This window comes from Lathamus discolor, chromosome 1 (assembly GCF_037157495.1).
Source record: "Lathamus discolor isolate bLatDis1 chromosome 1, bLatDis1.hap1, whole genome shotgun sequence".
Taxonomy (NCBI): domain Eukaryota; kingdom Metazoa; phylum Chordata; class Aves; order Psittaciformes; family Psittacidae; genus Lathamus; species Lathamus discolor.
The window spans coordinates 126,584,942-126,603,518 of record NC_088884.1 but is presented as its reverse complement, the minus strand read 5'-3'; positions in this window follow the sequence as shown (position 1 = coordinate 126,603,518).

Here is an 18,577-nt window from a genome sequence, read left to right as displayed (position 1 = left end):
AGACTGGCAACTGTCATAATATTTGTATCTATATGTGGACATCTCTGCTGCTTGCTGCACAGAAATCATATGTTCACTTATCCATATGCCTCCAAATAAATATCCAATGGTGTCTAAGTCTTTACAAAGCCTTGCTGCTCTTGAACTAGAGACCTACAATGACCTGGAGGTGAAGTATCCGATTACCAATCCCCTAAGCCAGGCAGTTGCCTTATTGCTGGGGATTTGGGGGATGGTGCCTGGAGCAGGGTCACTAGCAAATGTCAAAATCTCATACAACTGCTAGCACTAGAGAAGCACCAGGATCTGGATACGCCTCTTAACTCTTGCCCTGAACATTTGGCCATAATAAAGCACTCCGCTTGCTCATTAACACAGTGCTTGAAAGGAAATTCCTACAGAACTTTTGTACCTATTAAGATGAAAACTTAAGAAAGTTCCGTAATACAACAAAGCTGCTCTGAGGGCTTTGCTGTTCATTTGCAAGTCAGGGACCAACTTCTCTTTCTACTGAGTGCAGTGAGTACAAAACACAAATTGTGGGTTTGGTTTTGGTTGTTTCCCCTCCCTCCCCCCCCATGTAAATAGGTCCTTTGAAATTAGCCAGGGTGTGCTGGTGCTGGCTGGGGTAGAGTTAATGTTCTACATAGTAGCTAGTGTGGGCTATGGTTTGGATTTGTGCTGGAAATAATGTTGCTAACACACCCGTGTTTCAGTTGTTGCTGAGCAGGGCTTGCAGAGAGTCAAGGCATTTGTGCTTTTCACCCCACTCCACCAGTGAGGAGGCTGCAGGTGCACAAGAAGCTGGAAGGAGGACGCAGCCAGGACAGCTGACCCAGGCTGACCATAGATATACCATACCTTATGGTGCCATGCTCAGCATATAAAGCTGGAGGAAGAAGGAAGTGGGGGGACCTTTGGAGTGATGGCGTCTGTCTTCCCAAGTAACCATTACTTGTGAGAGTCCTGCTTTCCTGGAGATGGCTCTAAACACCTGCCTGCCCATGGGAAGTGGTGAATGAATTCCTTGATTTGCTTTACCTGTTAAACTGTCTTTTTCTCAGCTCATGGGTCATCTCACTTTTACCCTTCTGATTCTCTCCCCCATGGAACTGGGGGGGGGTAGGTAGTGAGCAAGTGGCTGAGTGGTGTTAGTTGCCACCTGGGGTTAAAATACAATGAATTGTAGACCTCAAGCAATCTCACTTTCTTAGAAGTTTCCAGATCTAACTACCAATGCTTCATTTAATACAGTATTTCACTACACAATATCCTCTAGGCTTCACGTAAGGCAAATTTGGTCATGCTTTCATTAAACAAGAAAGTGATAGAAAAAGCCAGCTGGCAGAGAGTAAGTTGCTTTCCTAAACTGAATACCCTCAACACAAGCAACACCTCTGCTCCAGTGAAAACTTCCAGCTCCCTTTTCACACCTCTTCTGACCTTCCCCACTCCAGAGCCAGCTCTTCTAAGGTCGTTTGCATTTCAGCAGTCATCTCTGAACAAAGCTGATGCAGTTTTCCATATTGCTACACTGACACTGATGGAAAACTCTTGCTGTGTGCTGCTAACTGAACTTCTGGGGTGTCCAGGTGGAATCCAAGACACTCCTTCCCTAGTCTGCATTGGAGAAGGTAGAAACTCTACATGTGGCTGGAGAAGCCTGGCCAGATTTACCTTAATTTATGTTAACTCAGGCTCATCCTCCCTTCTGACACTGTCCCCAGCATTGAATGATTTGCGGTGAGATTCTGGATTAATGAGGTGATACTATGATGGAGATAAAACTATGCCCTAAATATGTACAATGCGTGTATATTTAACATCAGAGTTGATAAAAAGGAACTACAGGATTTAAAATTCTTAATTTCTGGGATTGTTTTAAAGGTACTTGAATCAAATAAGTGACTCTCAGTAATATTTAATATGTGCTTTCGCAAATTAGACTGGTGCTTTCTTCATTGTTTTGCTAGCCTTTAGTACCATTCCTCCTGTAATTCTCATTCACCCTATTTTTTTTTTTTTAAACCAGAGGTTTAGCAACGTGTGTCCTACCAAAAATGATCCTTCAATATTTCAGGATTTGAATGGATGCTTTTGGCAGAGTGCAGTTTGCCTCATTTGCTTTTCCTGTCATTTTTATGAAGAACATGTTATGAAGTTCCTGTCATTACGGTTAGCCCCCATACTCCTGTCATGCCTACTTATTTGGTTTTTCTCCTGATATACCACCTCTGGCTACTCTTCTCTTTTCCCACACAACAGTAAATGAGCTCATTATTTTGTACTGGTCTGGATTCTACCGATGTTCTGAAGACTGGAATGTAAGAAGCTGGGTTTTTTTTCAGCTGCCCTTTTTGGTATTGAGTACCAATCAGCGTTTATGAGCAATGTTGTATTATTAATACTGCTTTTGTCTGAAGAAATTTAAGTTCTTTCAGATTTGCAAGTCCTCAAAACATCCACACTATGATGAGTGTTGACAATCCTTGACAGATTTAGATCTCATTAAAATAGTGGATGGGATGGTCTGTTATGTGGGTGTTTCATTTAAGTTTGAAGAGAATTGGATTGATTCTAAGTGCGGGTTTGCCATTTTAAAAGTAAAAAATATTTTAAATATCTATTTTATTATTCTTTTCTTTTAGGAATTCTCACCTGTAGTTTGAGCCAGATGTAAGTAATCAGGTCAGGTCCAGAAAATATCCTTTTCCAAGGTATCGTATTTCTGAGTATGAACAGAAATTAACTTGTATCATTTCCTGAATCTGGGACAGAGAAAATTGAAATAGGTTGCTGCAATTTCTGTTATGCTGGAAAAAAAAAAAAAGAGTGGTGTAACCACCCACATTTCAGATGCTGATTTACTTTTCCAGAAAACTTTAAAAATATAGAATATTAGTGGAGTTAATTTGATGAAATTGTCAGGCTGAACAAGATCTGCAGTGCATGTGAGGTGCAAAATGGAAAATTTTGCAACTATAAATTAATGAGATTTTCATATTTCTGGATTTTTACTATTTAGTGATAAAGTGTTGATAATCTAACATATAACTGGTAACTTGGGAATTATTGATTCAGTATCATACTTGCTATATTGGCTGTAAAACTTCAATAACTTTGACAGGTTTTTCTTCAGGATATATTCTGCCATGTTGCTCAAAATGAAACAAAACCTAACTACTGAAGATAATAAACATTTATAAAGCACTCGATGAGTTCAATAAAGCCAGCGTGTCAAATCTGAGCAAGATCAAACCCTATGAAGCTTCATAGACAAATAAAAAAAGACACTTAAGACTTATATAGAAAAGCATGGACGTGCAACAGTTGCTAGCCCCTAAACCAAGTATCTTTATCTTATCCTTAGTCACAGGGTAAGTGTGCAAAGTATTATTTCAGAAAGTGTCATCGGCCTTTTTTACATAAATAAGTAAAAGGTAAATTCGTAATTACTGGGAAAGTCCAGTCCAGTAGATAGGCTTATACATTAACATTGAAATAGTAGAAACTGAGCAACATCACAGAGATCATCTGGACTCTGTTTTTCAGACTGGGGTCCCTGGATGCCTGGAGAATGGGGAAGGTCTTTACAATAGAAAATGACAGCAGGACTATTGCCTTTAGTCACTTAAAGTTTTCAGGACAGAGCCTCCTCCTTCACAAACTGATGACTGGAAGTTGAGAGTTTTAGTAGCAATGAATCATAAAAGCATTGCCAGACAGCTCCAAGCTTTCTTACTTCTTCCAGATTTCATAAGTTCCAAGTTTGATATTACCAGCAGCTGAGCTGCTATTTGGAGAGAAATTCTTAAACAGTAGATTATTTCTATTATGTATGGTCTGACACCAAGTTGTATTGATTAGTAATTCAATGAAATGATTCTGTTGTAAAAGACTTATTTTGCGGGAATTGCTTGTGGAATTGCAGGCAATAGCAGCTGTTGGATCGTAACACTGCACACATTCAAGTCTTTTACTAAATATAATCATAATGAAACAGATTTCATAAGGGCTTTAGTACAACATGCAGATGCATCATTTTGTGGTAGTTTCTCCCTTTTCTCTGGTCCAAAGTTACATACAGATATCCTTATTTGATATGAATTAAATGATTCCCAACTTGTGCAGTTTTAACTCAAGTATCGAGATAGATACTCCTTTCAACTTTTTGTTTTTAAATGTTTTCCATCCTTCTCTCAAACTGAAAGCTAACCCCCAAAAACCCACAGCAACCCACAGCTGAAAAAACCACCCACCCAAAACCCAACCAACTTCACCGAAAAAATTCCTAGACCTGTCAAAAAGACTTTGAAATAAAGGTGAAGAACTGTAATGAAGTCATCATCTTGGCAAGCTGAACTCTGCTGCCTTTTAGTCACCTGTGACAAGTAATAGTGACAATGGCAGGATCTCATCCATCTTCCAATACTGCAAGGTTTTCAGACCTCTCAATTCACTGCCACTCAGACTGCTTTTTCTAATGTATAACTGCAGTGACTTAAAAACTAGTGGGCTGAGTATTCCCATTAAACCAAAAATTGTCTAAAATTCCCTGCAATTAGCAAGAAGCAGATTTCTATATTGTACTTTCATTTTAATACTGGCTTAACCGGATCTTTGTTCTGAGTACTTTGATCAACTCAGGGACATCCTTTAAGTTCAGAATTTACTTGGAGTTCACAGAGTAAGTGGGAAAAGACTAATTTAGAGTTTTGTCCTTAAAAAAAAAAAAATAAATAAAAAAAAAAAATTATTTCACTGGTTGTAACTTGAGAAAGACACTTATAGAGCAGATTACTGCAATTGATATTATTTCAAATTAAACTGAAGAATCACTGGTGTTCTAACAAATGAAAGCTGCTCCTGTAAATCTTAGGCCAAAGTGAAGTTTATTCCATTCCTAATTGGCTATCAACAACTTTGACATATTTGTATGTACTTAAAAATGAACACAGCATGTATGTGATGAATTGGTTTCCCTCCAGCAGAAATGGTGTTTTGGGACAAAGTAGAAGCAATAGGAAACTTCATATTCTGCTAAAGCATGGTGATCCACAGCAGGGCTTTTGTAGACTCTTGACTAAGTGCTTGGAAAACCTGCTTGGCTTCTTACTAACCTACAAGACACAGGAAGCTAAATCATGTCTTCAATATACTTTAAATCTAACTAATAATATGAATTAAAACTAGCGTAACAACTTGCTTGTCTTTCAGGCTTATATCCAACCGCTCTCTTCAAACTTGGCCTGCTCGGCCTTTGGTGTCAAGGTGGATTAACAGAAACAAGGAGAAAGAGGCACTGCTCCTTGCTACATTTAGGTCAGCCCTGATACTCTCTTGCTTGTATCTAGGCCATGTCTAATTAATCCCAGAATATTTCATCACTGCTGGATTACCTCTGTCAGCTTCTCCCACGGAAATCTGGCAGCAAAAATTTTTACCTTAGGTGAGGAATTTCCCTTTTCTAAAGACAAATGGGTGTGTGGTTTTTTCATCATTTAACTATATAATGTTTTTGCAACAACTTACTGAGCCCTTAGGACATAAAGCATTTAGTAGGGTGAATACCTTCACTTGAAATTAGTGGAACGTTGCCACTGATTTAAATAGAGCCAAGATTTCACCTTGAATTGTTTTCAGGATAAAAATTACCAGCTACGGCTTTCTCAACTTTAAATTTGATGCTGCTTTCAAAAGAATAATATTGTTCTTCTTTTTCTAAGCTAAATGTGCATACAAGGTGTTTAATGAAACTCAAATCAGAAAGATCAGATCTGCAAAAATAAAGTAAGTACTCCACCTAAAATCCTGTTGCAAACCAGGAGAAGTTAAGGAGCTGAATTGTACTTGTGCACTTCAAACTGCAGCCTGCAGTATTCCATGGTATTATTAGAATTACATAAACAGTTTGCAGAGACACTCACATCAGCGTGGGAGGTTCTTAAATCAAGATAAGCTTCACTGTAGAGCAGTGGATATGCATCCGCTGACCACTGAAAAATAACCCAGCACACTTACTGAAGTAGGGATACACTGCATCCGTGTTCCATGTATCACAATAGTGATGCACAGAATCACAGTACTAAAAATAGAGCACTAATGGCATTGCTAAATTTATATGCATTTATGCTAGTTGGTGGGTGTCTCAAGCAGTGCCATGTTAGCATCCTGAGGGCAAAGTATTGTGACTTTTCAAACCAGTGCTCTATAAACATGCATTAGTCTAGTATGCACAAGTCCAGATGATTTTTTTTATACCTGATGGTAAAGTACTAGATGAGAAGACATCTTACTACTTGCAGAAGAAGAAATACCTGTTCTTGGAGATCTATTGATACGCACTTAAACATACGCCAAGAACAGCACAGACATTTTTCTAGTGGGTGAGGTATCTTTTTTAACCCCACCCTTATCTTTTCAAATTATGTCCTTACAATCTCCTTTAATTAATCATCAAAAGGATTTTCACTGCACTTGGTACAGCACTGTTGTCAAAACCCTCATTAAAATGCTTCTACTGATACCTTAAGAATTATGAAGTATTACAAATGTAAATAGGATGCACACTTTTCACATACTTGTTTTCCTTTCCTATGAGAGTTGATTACTAAAGCTATTCGTAAATGCTCGATACCAACACATTCAAAAAATCCATATTGAAAAACTTCTCTTTTTAAATTTCATTTGAGAAATAGTCAAATCAGTATCAACCATGAATTTTGCCTAAGTTAAGATTTACTTGACCTTCAAATGTGCAGTTGTGGGTCAGCTGATACCTCTATTAACATGCCTTACATCTACATACTGTGTTTGAGAAGCCATCTTATAGTTTAGATCACATTAGAAGCAGGAAAGCAGATTTTCTTAGATGTAGAATGAGTGCATCTGCAGCAAAAGTGCATAGATACGTATCTCATTCCATAGCCAATGCTGTGAAAATGCCAAATTCCACTGTCTTGCACTTAATGTTTTAGGATGAACCCACAGAGGTAATAAAATAATGTCAGTCATTTTGATAGGTTAAAAAGGCTGGTGATGCGATAGTAAAAATAATCTGAGATAGTGTAAATCCTCACAGTTCACATTGCTCTTCCACTAAGGTCGCCTGCTGTGATACAGGACTTCAGCATAGGAGATGGACTCTAATCTTTTCCATTGTGACCCACATTTCTGGCTGTATTTTAAGTCCAACAAATGGTAACAGTTTGCACTAAGGCAGGTAAACTGCCTGGGTTCTAGTTATGCAGCTCAGTTCAGAGCTGACGGATAACTAGATTGGTATAAGTGTTTCAGTCAGTGACAGGCTTCTTGATGCTATGCATTAAGTAAGATAAAAATAAGCTTGATGGTGTGGCACAGGGTATGTTACTGATTGTAGTGTATTTTTCCTTTTGCTTCAGAGATGTTACCTCTTCTTGTGCTTTATCACTCATTGCACAAAGGGTGGTTTAATGGTGGTAACAATACAATGACACCAAACTGTTCTGTAAACTTGTCATTCCCCATCATGTGCAGTGTCCACTAGGCTACTAAATTTTCACCACTGTTTTCTGACCAGCCTCTCAAATTCATCAGCCCTAAGCAGACTGTTAGTGAAAGTTACGATTGTTGGATTTATCTATAGTCTTCGTGATATCAGCTTGATGATACAGAGATAGATGGGCAGTGGGAATTATTTTTGTGGATTATACAAGCTCTGAACTTGGAGTATTATTGCCCTGTACACAGCAGAAAAAAGCAAAGCTGTTATTCCAAAAATTTATTAGTCACTTTAACTTAAAAAGTGACTAGAATCTGGATTTTAGACTGTTAGGCATAATTTTCATTAATTAAACAAGTAGTTATTGCTTTGCAATTTAGACAGAGATGCACTATTAACTTCGGCAGGAGTGATCAATTACTTGCACTCTCTGAAAGAGTAAGTGCATATAGTACATGTAAAATGCATGCAATTATCTTCAAAAAAGCTTTTAAGTTTTTTCTGAGTGGCTGCACAACTTGAATTGTTGTTGAAATTTAAAATACTTCATTGTATGCCTCCCAGAAATTGCTTCATCTGATACGTGTCCTCTCTGATCATTCAAAGCTTTCACCAAATCCTTCCTTCCCTCCTACTGCCCTTTCGTTAGTCTGTCATCACTCCCTATCTCTCCCCGCTAACACCCCCCCCCCCAAAAAAAAAAAGATTGCTTTATACAGTATAAGTTCCTCGTCAAGCTACAACCTTGATACCAGGATTTCCAGTTTCCTGGTCAATTATCTGGGTACAGTTGAATAATTCTCTCCCTTCAATTATCTCCATTATGAATCCAAATGTTCCACCCTGCACCACGGTGCATGGACAGGACCAGCACCAGCATCAGCATCTACACTCACTACACAGACTAAGAAAAAGCCAGACCTCTTTAAAGCTTCTGGTGTTGCAGCCTTCTTCCTGCTACTTGCAGGCGTGGGAGAAGCTTCTCAATGTGATCAAATAAGCCTCCATCACTTTACGGTAATACCAGTCTGTCACTGATGCATCCTGAGACCTAGTATAAAAGAAAAAGAATAGGCAGATGGATTCACAGGCACATGAATTCATTTATGGCTCTCAACTTCTGACAGGCAAAGTCCTTAACAAATACCTGCACCCCGCCCAAGTTTATGACTTTGAGGTTCCTCACCTCTGCACAACAGCACATGCCATCATTACAACAGTTTTCATATTAAATGTGCTGACACCCTGGATTCTAAAAGAGTGGCGGAAGTCAAGCAGGCAAATCTTTACGTAGTTCTCTGAACACACTCAATTTTGCACTAAACATAAGCTCAGGGGTTCTGAGTATGTTCATCCTGATGTGTTTCGTACCTAGATAAAAAAAGACGGTGGGTTTTTTGTTTGCTTGTTTCTTTTGACCTAAGAAAGTCCATTGCTGCTTATCCCAGACCTGCAGTACTGTTCCGTCTGACTTTTTAAATAAAGTTATGTAGTTACAGAATGACATTATGTAAATCAATCTGCCCAGAAATACTTAGCAGATGCAACTGGTTTTCTTCATTCGCCTGTGATGCTGTGTTTCAAATTCAATACATTATTTTATGTATCCTGCTGACAGTGTTTATTTTTACAGCCATGAAACTCTCAGTGCTTGTCTATTCTTCCTCAACGCTAACAGTGCTCTGAACATGGCACTGGCTCACTGAAGCAATGAAAATGAAATAAGAGTCATCTTTGAAATGAGTCTGCTTAACGTCAGGACAGAAATTCCCTTGTCTTCTGGTTTTGAAATTTCAGAATGCAAAATGCAAAAAGATCCTGGGAGCTCTGCAGGCTCAGCAGGGGAATACAAAGTTTGGGTACTGTCCTGCTGACCTGGTTTGGCTCTTTACTTATCTTTCTCTGCTGTCTTTTTGCTTTGTACACTGTTTGCTGTGTGTCTTTGTCCCGTGTTTGCTCAGTGCCTAGCACAGACTAGTCCAGTCTGTAACTAGAGCACCTACAGGATGCTGCACAGACTTACAGTCTCTTAATCCTAGAAACTGAGAACTCAAGCACGCACACACAACCTACTTACCCGAAGTTTGAGTATGTTTTCTATAGTTGTAAAAACCCTGCAGGCATTTCAAAAGGCATATCTGCACTAGTTGGAGTCAGTATCACCTGCATGCCAGAGCTTTCCTCATAACCTACAACTGCCATGGGTCCCCCCTCAAGTTTTAACATTCATGTCGTCCTGCTTCTTTGAGGACACGTTTGAAAATGAGTTTCAAACTCACAATCTACCTTTAAACCAGTAATAAATCCTGTTTCAATTTCTGATTTCAATAAACCAGCTTGCATAACAGTAATGGAAGCTGTGACTTGCTAAGTTGCTTAATTCCCTAAGATCCCTGAGGCTGTACTACCTGCAGGTGTTCGATTCTTTTGACTGGGTATTTAATCTCCGATAATATAAGTACCTTTTGTGTATCAAATACTATATACCACTTTTTCTGTTTCTATTTTAATAAGCTTCCACCACTATTTTTATCCAATCATTCTTAAGGTCCGCAGGCCAGATGCTGACTATGTATAAACCATGCAGCTCCAAATACATCAAAGGAACTATTCATTTGTCCTGGGATTTGGCTTCCTACTTCCAGTTTTACCAGACTTTTCTTCAACTAATCTTACAAATACCTTAACCACATCCACTTCCTACTGTACCCTCTCAATCCCTTTCAATTACCTCCTTCTTAACATATAACCCCTCTGTAATTCTTTCCTTTTAAATCCTATTTTTTCTTTTCTTTTTTTTTTTTTTTTAATTAGCTAATTGTTAGAAGCATTTGTAACTCTTTGAAACTGTACTTCTGAATGCATTGTGGTATGTTGACTCTAAAGGCTAAAGTTTCTAAGCAGCTTTCAGAATAATGAGATTTGTGTGCATGACTCCCTTGCACTGCTTTAAAGATTTACTCTTTAGAGTTAAGAGATTTTACAAAAAACAGTTTCTTTGTGCTCGTGGCTTGTAAACAATGTGCTCAGAGCGCGCAGCCTTTACCATGCAGTTACCCTTTTCTCTTCCCAGTTACTTTTGTGCCTGAGGAGCTTGTGAACATCTATCCCTAACATGTAACTTTATAACCTAAGGGTGCTTCATCCTTCGCAGCAGCTCTGTGGTGTTTGTCCAATTTGCCTTCAGTCTGCACTTAGCATTTGTATGCGTAAAATATTTGCACTATGCATTCCTCAGGCAACAACAGGCGACTCATTCTTTTCTTCGCCTGACTAACATTTCCACCGGTAAGTGGCAGCAACTTCTAGGTATCTCATGTGAAGTTTCAGTCCAATCTGAAATGGCAGACACATGTGCCATATTTCTCAAGTTAGCAATGCCTACAATGTTAATCTAAAATGCCTGGGTACTGCAGGCTGGCTTGGTTGCCACAATAGTTCCTGACATTTCACAGTCTGTTATGCTTTGTATTATTATTTCACGTCATGTTTCATGACAAGTAAGCCTACCTAGCATCGAATTACTGCCTGCAGTATGCTTGACCTGGTCATTTGGGTTGGGCTTGCTGGGCCTAAGCTTGGAGGCCTTTGTTTGCTCTTACGCTAAAGCCATAGCACAGGTATGCCAGTGTGCCACGTGGCTAGCTGGCTGCGCCAAGCAAGGTGGGTGGGCTTCACACTGATTGTGCCAATTGGTCCTGGAGTATTTGCATTGCCTGAGGTAAGCCCGGCACTCCTCCTTCCACATCTGCTGTTGGGTGTGCTCTCCCCTGCTGCTGCGGACAGCCATCAATCTGAACCCCAAGGTTAGTACTCCCTGATGTGAACCAGGGCACGGTCACATATGGTTGCTTTTTTTAATCCTGCACAGGCCTCCCCCAGCACAACTAAATCACCTCTAAGCCTGCCATTTTCTTCAGAGCTAATCAAAGCATGCGCAGAAGCACTTTGCGTCCTGAAAAAAACGTTATTCTACCGCTTCCTCCATACACCACATTCTGAGGTCTAAGTTTTTGCCTTGTTTATAGCTTTTCAGTTAACTAGTTGATTCTATTAATAATGAGCTATGTAAAATATAATTACAAATAACTGGAGAATAAGAATGCTACGCAAGTCTCCTGTAAGGGAGGGAGGGAAAGAAAAAGGCTACTTAGCACAGGTTTTCACAAACGGCCTCACTTGCCCTCCCCTTTCCTCAGGGATTATGGGACTTTAGTGACTTTATGATGACCCTGTTATCATGAAGTTACACATATACTCAAGTCATAACCAAGGTACTAAGGCTTGTGCTGGGTCTGTTCTTCACATTGCCGAAAGCTGTGTGTCGGCTTTTCCATAATTAAGATGGCACTGCTCACTGATTGCATTTAACTGTCCCTTGACCTAACAAAAACAAAAAGCCAACCAGTTAAAATGCTAGCTGCAGAGCTTTTAAAGACCCTAGAAAGCATTAGGGTTACAAGAATACTATGCATTGCAGATAGACCTGAAAAGCTGAATGACAGGTAGGAAGACAAAGCATAAAGAAAAGTTAAGAGTTGAATATTTCCACTTGTTAAGGTGTTCAGAAGGCTTTCTTAATTATGCTCTATTTCTTCCTTGTAACAACTATGCTTTTATAATTATTTTAAAAATCCTTAACTTCTTAGTGATACAAGTTTAACACCAAGCGTGTTCTGTAGGTATTTTAAAGTGGTGGTTTAAAAAGTTTCCTGCATTCAGAATGACCTACTTGCTTAGTATGCACTGGGAGTAGAGGAGGTTGCAGAACCAAGGATGTGGCTAAATCCTCGATACACATTCCCATCCAGCACCTTTTAGTTTATTCTTTTTAAACACAGAGAGATGGGGGCCGGGGGCTGGTGTTTTTGCTACATTTGCTGCCTAGTGATGGTACTTGGCATAGCTGCTTTAGGAGAGGTGAAGGAAAGCAAGCCGGGGTTAGGCTTTTGTTCCTTGGCTAGTGTAGCGTTTCAGGTCAGTGAGCCAGCCTGAGCAGTTTGCTGCTGTGAATTCAGCCTCTTTCCCATATTAACTGCAGCAGCCTTAATACACCTCTGGGGAGGAAAAACTGCTTTTCTTCTCAAAATACTTATCATCAGACACAGCTTATACAGGTTTAAGGAATTGTTACACAAATGCTTTAAGCATGCAAGAATGAACTCCTGCAATCATATACAGCCTTAAGCATGACAGTGTGCATCAAGAATTGTAATTCTTCGTAAAGCTTTCCAATGAGAGGATTATCATGCCTGGATCCAGTAAAAGGACCCAATAGTTCCCATAAATTCAGCCTGTCATAAGTGGTAGGACTAAGCTGTCTCTGAGGATCCTAGATCTGATACTGTAACCAGTATCCCCGCAAGCAGCGTGCTGTGTTTTTCATCTGCTCTGCCAAGCACCGAGGTGGGAGAGTGCATTAGAGAAGCCAAATGAAAGATACTGATGCTAGCTCTTGTGGCTCTGGACCTTTTTCTGGTGAATTTTAGATGCTTGCCACTGGCAAACTGTTTTGTCTTGCCAGCTTCAGAGTTGCGCCTCTTCCCCTTTCTTTGAGGCTAAAGCTTTCCAGGATTTCTAAAGGTCTCTGGGGACCTTCTCCGGACTCAGCTGGCTTTTCCAGCAGGAAGCACTTTTGTTGCTATGGTAGAGTGAGCCAGGGCCCCCACCCCACTCAAGAGGTTTAGGGACTTCTGAGGCATCACTGCCACAAGAAAGGCAGCAATCAGGAGAAGCTTTCAGGTATCACAAGATTATATATGCGCTGCATGAGTTATCTGACATGGCATCCTTTGCCACATATAGGGTTTTTTTTTTTTTTTTTGGTATTTGGTAACTCAAAAGATCCATTTTAGGAGCTCTTCTATACTTAATTAACTTCACCATGGCTTGAGAGCATGCGCTTCAGTATGGTGGGTTGGTGGTGTACTCTGCAAGGGGAGTTACAGCAGCTTCATCTCATTGGAGATACGCCAAGCACCTATAGGTAGTCTCCTTGTAAACTGCATTTCATGAAGAACTAGAGGGCTCCTTGCCCCTACCACAGGTACAACTACAGTTCACAGAGTCACAAATTGTCTGGCACTGCAGATCCCAAGCGCCCTCCCTTGGGTTCAACTTTGCTTAAGGGAACATCTCCATGCAAGTACACTCATATTTGGTCCTTGCACACATCTGTTGCCGTTATGATTGACAAAGCTTAAAGAGAGGCCTGCAATACAGCTTTGGGACCGGATGCACCCTGATGACAGCAGCACAAAATTCCCTTGTGCCTGTTTGCTTTGCTCACAGGACACAGCCAGACCAAGAGACATTTAGGAGCTTCTGTTAACCCTCTCCAGTAAAGACTAAGTTCTACTAAAAATAAAAAATACAAAAACTCCACAAGAAGCTAAACACTCGTTACACAACACATGCTATAAAAACTCAGACCTAAATCACTACTGCTTTTGGAAGAATGTCAGTCAACACACAGTTAACACAGCCCCTCACAGTCTAATCCCTTAACTTAAAGAAAACTACTTAGCACGCAAATGAAAACCTTAGTTAAAGACAAAGGTGTAAGATTTAAATGTGTACACATACTGACAAGAAAAGTCTTAAACCGCTGTTAAATTGTCTGTAAATTGCTGGTCTTCTGGGTAGAGTAAATATTTTGTGGTGTACGGTTGTCTCTTCATCTGAAATGCAAACTGTTTTCTTTATTACCGATATAACACTTATGCTTTTATTAAAAATGAGCTGCCATATTTGCGTATGCCAACCACTGTGAGTAGACACCAAGCAAAGAATGTCGCGGCAAGCAAGTAACAGAAAAATGTTTAGTTTGCCTTCCTTCAAACATGCGCTTTAAAAGGGAAATATTTTACCCCAGGTTTACTTTGGTGGAAGCTCTCAGGGAACTGAAAGTGTTATTCATGGCTAGACTTTCTTTAGTTTCATCACATATGCAGTGTCAAGCCTGTCCTGAGAACCACCACAGGTTCAGCCTTTTAAGAGTAAGCTAGCTGAAGATTATATCAATAATGGGTCAGATGAAAGACTGATGCAAGAGAAAGACTTTTTGCATAGAACAAAAGTTCAGCAACATCCCGTGTACCAAAAGTAACTAGCACAAAGGACATGGGGTTTCTGTTTTTCGCTTTGAATTTACTGAAAGTTAGAATATGGTAGCACTTAAACCAACACATGCTTTTCTACACTTTGCATTTCTTAATACAAAAGCTATATCAGAAAGAGGGAAGAGGCAAAATCCTGTTGCTCACCTAGTCCATGCCACATTGCCTATCAGCCTAAGAGACTGCTGGTATCGCCTTTACTGCAAAAAAAGTACCTTCTGCTTATCTCAGCAGAAACAGTAAGGAGCACAGCAGCAACACTAACAGCACTGAGCATGCTGACTGCCACATGGGGTGGGAAGCAATGCCATTTTGTCTTTGCTCAGCAAGGCTCACATTGCACCAACATCCTTGCCAAGCAACCAGCAAGCAGATATGGCAGGCTATAATTTCTTGAGTTAGAGCTTTGGAAACAGGTTAGAGCTCCCAAAAGGTTGCGGTACAGATCTTAATTTTGTAGCATGCTGTTTAGAAGAAATAAACTGAAACCAACAAATGCAGCTTGATGTGATCTTTTTATAGTCCTATATACATGGTTATTAAAGACCTGTGCGCCAGTCAGCTAGTGTCCTTTGTTGGTACCACATTCAAAAGCTCTTAACAGCAAAGACATCTGCATTCTCAGGGGACCACACTGCAATTTTGTCTCCCCACCCTTCTCTCCCTATCTCAGCTGCTATTTCAGAAACATTTAAATAAATAGCTCTTGCTCTCTGGTCTAAGCAACAACTGCAAGTGACTTCATAAGTTCATGACACTTGCCAACATCAAACAGTTTAGTCACTGACCTGATTTTGGGTTAGCGACGTCTCCTTTCAGTTGCAAGTCCTAGTGCTTGGAAAGCCAGGGTGATGTCTTCTTAGAGGGCTGCAAATGCAGGTTTCTTGGCATGAAAATGGTGGAGCTACAGCTGATCAGTAATCAGGAGGTACAAACAGGAGCCCCTAAAGCAAAACAGCTCAAAAATAAAACGACACCCCTGAGAGTGAATCTGCAAAGGCTTTACGTAACCATTGGTATGATCTGCTGCTGCATAGAGTTGGTGAGGACCTGGGAGATACGGGATTGCTCAGGTGGCAACACCCCCCACATCCTGACTGTAGCCTCCTGTGCTGGTGCCAGCATGGACCCTCTAAGGTCACCCAAAGTGTGTGGGGTGGCCTAAGGAAGCACTTTGGAGAGAGGCACTGTTGACTGGCTTCCTGCTCTCAATTTAGGCTCTAGGAAGCACTGAGGAGATAGGATAACCAAGTAATTTACTTACAGTACACATCTTCTCCCCTACTTTAGGCAGTAGCTACTAAGGCAACCTCTTTAGCAAGGGGCTGTGAGTTATTAGCATGCAGGTATTACTCCTGGGGTTAGTCCCCTGGCTGAGCTTTCTCAGCTCTTCCCACTTGTCTGTCTGTCTTCCTTACTGTTGGGAGTTACTTTCCCTTTATTTGTCAGTTTTGCTTCCCCCTGCCAGAATGAAAGTTTACCCTGGAATTTCCTTAAAGTGACTTACTAGCTCTAAACCACTAGACACATTTAAATAAGCCAGTGGTGAATATCACTTAATAATCACTTGGAGACAAAAAACATTTGAAAAATCCTGATTTTTTTCCCCACCTCACCTTAAATCCCCCATCCCCCAAAAAAATTATTAACCAAACACATCCAGCACCCCACTAGGCATCCTCTTCTGCATCCATTCCCCAAAGCCTCCAGTCAATAAGGTCACTACAGTCTCCTTTCAAAAGCAAGGGGGAGACCCTACTGTTGACCAGATCTGTCTCCTTCCTACCCAGCTGGGGCAATGCATTGATCAGAGCTCACAGCATTACCAATTGTGCAGAGAGGCAACATGCATCTGACTGGTGCAGGGAACGGTGTAAGTGCCACCAGTGAGCTAATAGACAGCTAATGTATGGAGCTACTGCATGAGCTGATGGTGTCACAAGCTTTCCATTATGGAAATTCAGGCTGTGGGAGGCTGCATTCTGCAAATGCTTCCGAATAGCTGCTGCTAACATAGAGCCGTCTCTGGAGGCTGAGATATTGTAGCTGCTGCTGACCTCCTCTGTTGGAGCAGTCTTCCTCCTGCCCAGCTGTGATGATCACAGACTGCTCTCACCTTTTCCTATCCACAGGCAGCAGGAGGGAAGGAAGTCAGAGCCAGGCTTGGATGCTCCTCTGCTTCCAGACCAGCAGGAATACAAGTGGCAACATCTCAGCCTCGAAGTAAAAGACAAGTCAAAGCAGAAACCCACTCAGCCTCCTTGTCTGTCTTCCTGTGCTGAAATGCTGTGGGTTTAGTTGATAAATGTGCATCCGTAACTGCTGTGTAACTCCTGCCTATCGCTTTTCCCTGCAACCAGGGACAAGCCACTTATTTCAGACCAAGACACAGTCCTGTCTCCTTTCTTTTCTCCCTGCTTCAAGTCTTATTACTCTCCTGATGCGTCCTTACCTGCAAAAGCTCGTTAAAGCTTTTTCCTTTAAGCTTTGCACCTGATGTTATCAAGGGTAATTAGATAATTGATACACAATTCACATAAGACTATCCTGTTTCTTTATACATGCTTTCCTCAGGCTGTGAGCTTTAAATGATGCAAATGGGAGAATCCTCTGCTGGTTTACTGCATTTAACTTTAGGCTATGTTAAAAGTAATGCCTAATTGGTTTTGATGTATCTAAAGCCCTTTATTGTTCTTTTCGTAATATTTTTCCTTCATTCTTAGTTGTTCCCTTGCCAAAGGTAGTGCCTATCATGTAAGTGACTCTGTCCTCATTAGGGACTTGATAGGAGTTTTGTTGTTCATAAAATTCCCCCCCAAATGTATTTTGTATTGTTATAATCACCACTTCATTTTATCTATCTTCATTCTAGGAAAGTATTTACCAAGGTTTATTTAGTAGAAGAACTGCCTGTAAAGAATTAGTCCCAACAATTTGACTGGAAAGTTTCTGTAGAAAATAGTTTATGTAGAAAGAGTTCAGTTAAGTCCTGCCACAACTCTGTCAAATGCAGTGGATGTCAGGGATGAATTTAACCAAGTAGTTTAGATTAGAAAGTTTTAGGGTAGAGGTACAGCACTGAAGAACTACAGTGTATGGGTATGCATAAAATTAAACTACAAGGCTTAAAGAGATGCAAACACAAAAAGAAAAATCATCCATTTAAAGACAAAGAAAGGTAAGAAGCAACCTTTCCTTCCATAGTCTTTGAAGATGATTGACTCTTACTGTTCCTCTGTGACTATTAAACTTCTGCAATGTGGGTACCCTCTTTCAGCAAGCTAATCCTGTTTAGGAAGATGAAGTATATTATATCTTATCAGCTGTAGGCAGAAGAAGAACCAGTGGCATTGGGAATACCTAGGTATGCTGGTTTTTTTAGGCATGGAAAGGGGACAACTAAATCTTTATTTACGTGAGTTTTTACTAGGATACGAGTCCTCACTGACTTTTTCAATGCTTCTGTATTTGTCACTTGAGGCCTGTGACGTGTGTACGCCTGTTTTGTCCTCCCTTCTATATCTGCCTCTCATTTCAGTGGCCATCCAAGACATGATTTACAGTATTGTCAGAGCTAACAGTGCTCTTTGTTGGAGAAGATGACTTTGGTTTCTCTTTCTGTTGATATTACACAGCTGGTGTGGCAGGGGACTGTGGGAACAGCAAGCAGCCGTATGGCCCTGGGCAGCCCTGCGGCTGGGTGGGCTTGTCTGCTCTTTCACTCACTCAACACAACAGGTTATTTTAGCAGCGGTAGATGTACGACAAATAGAAAGATTAATGCTGTGGCTTCTGAGAGGTATTTATTCATTCAGATCATGGTAATTTTTTTTGAAAGTGTACTTCAGCAATTTTTTACTTTGTATTCTGTAACGTAATACATCCAAATATAAAATAGGGCAGGTGTACAATTTTTATTCCATAATTCAGTTTCTTAATTACAGTCTGGTAATTTACAGGCATGTGCTCCCTGTAA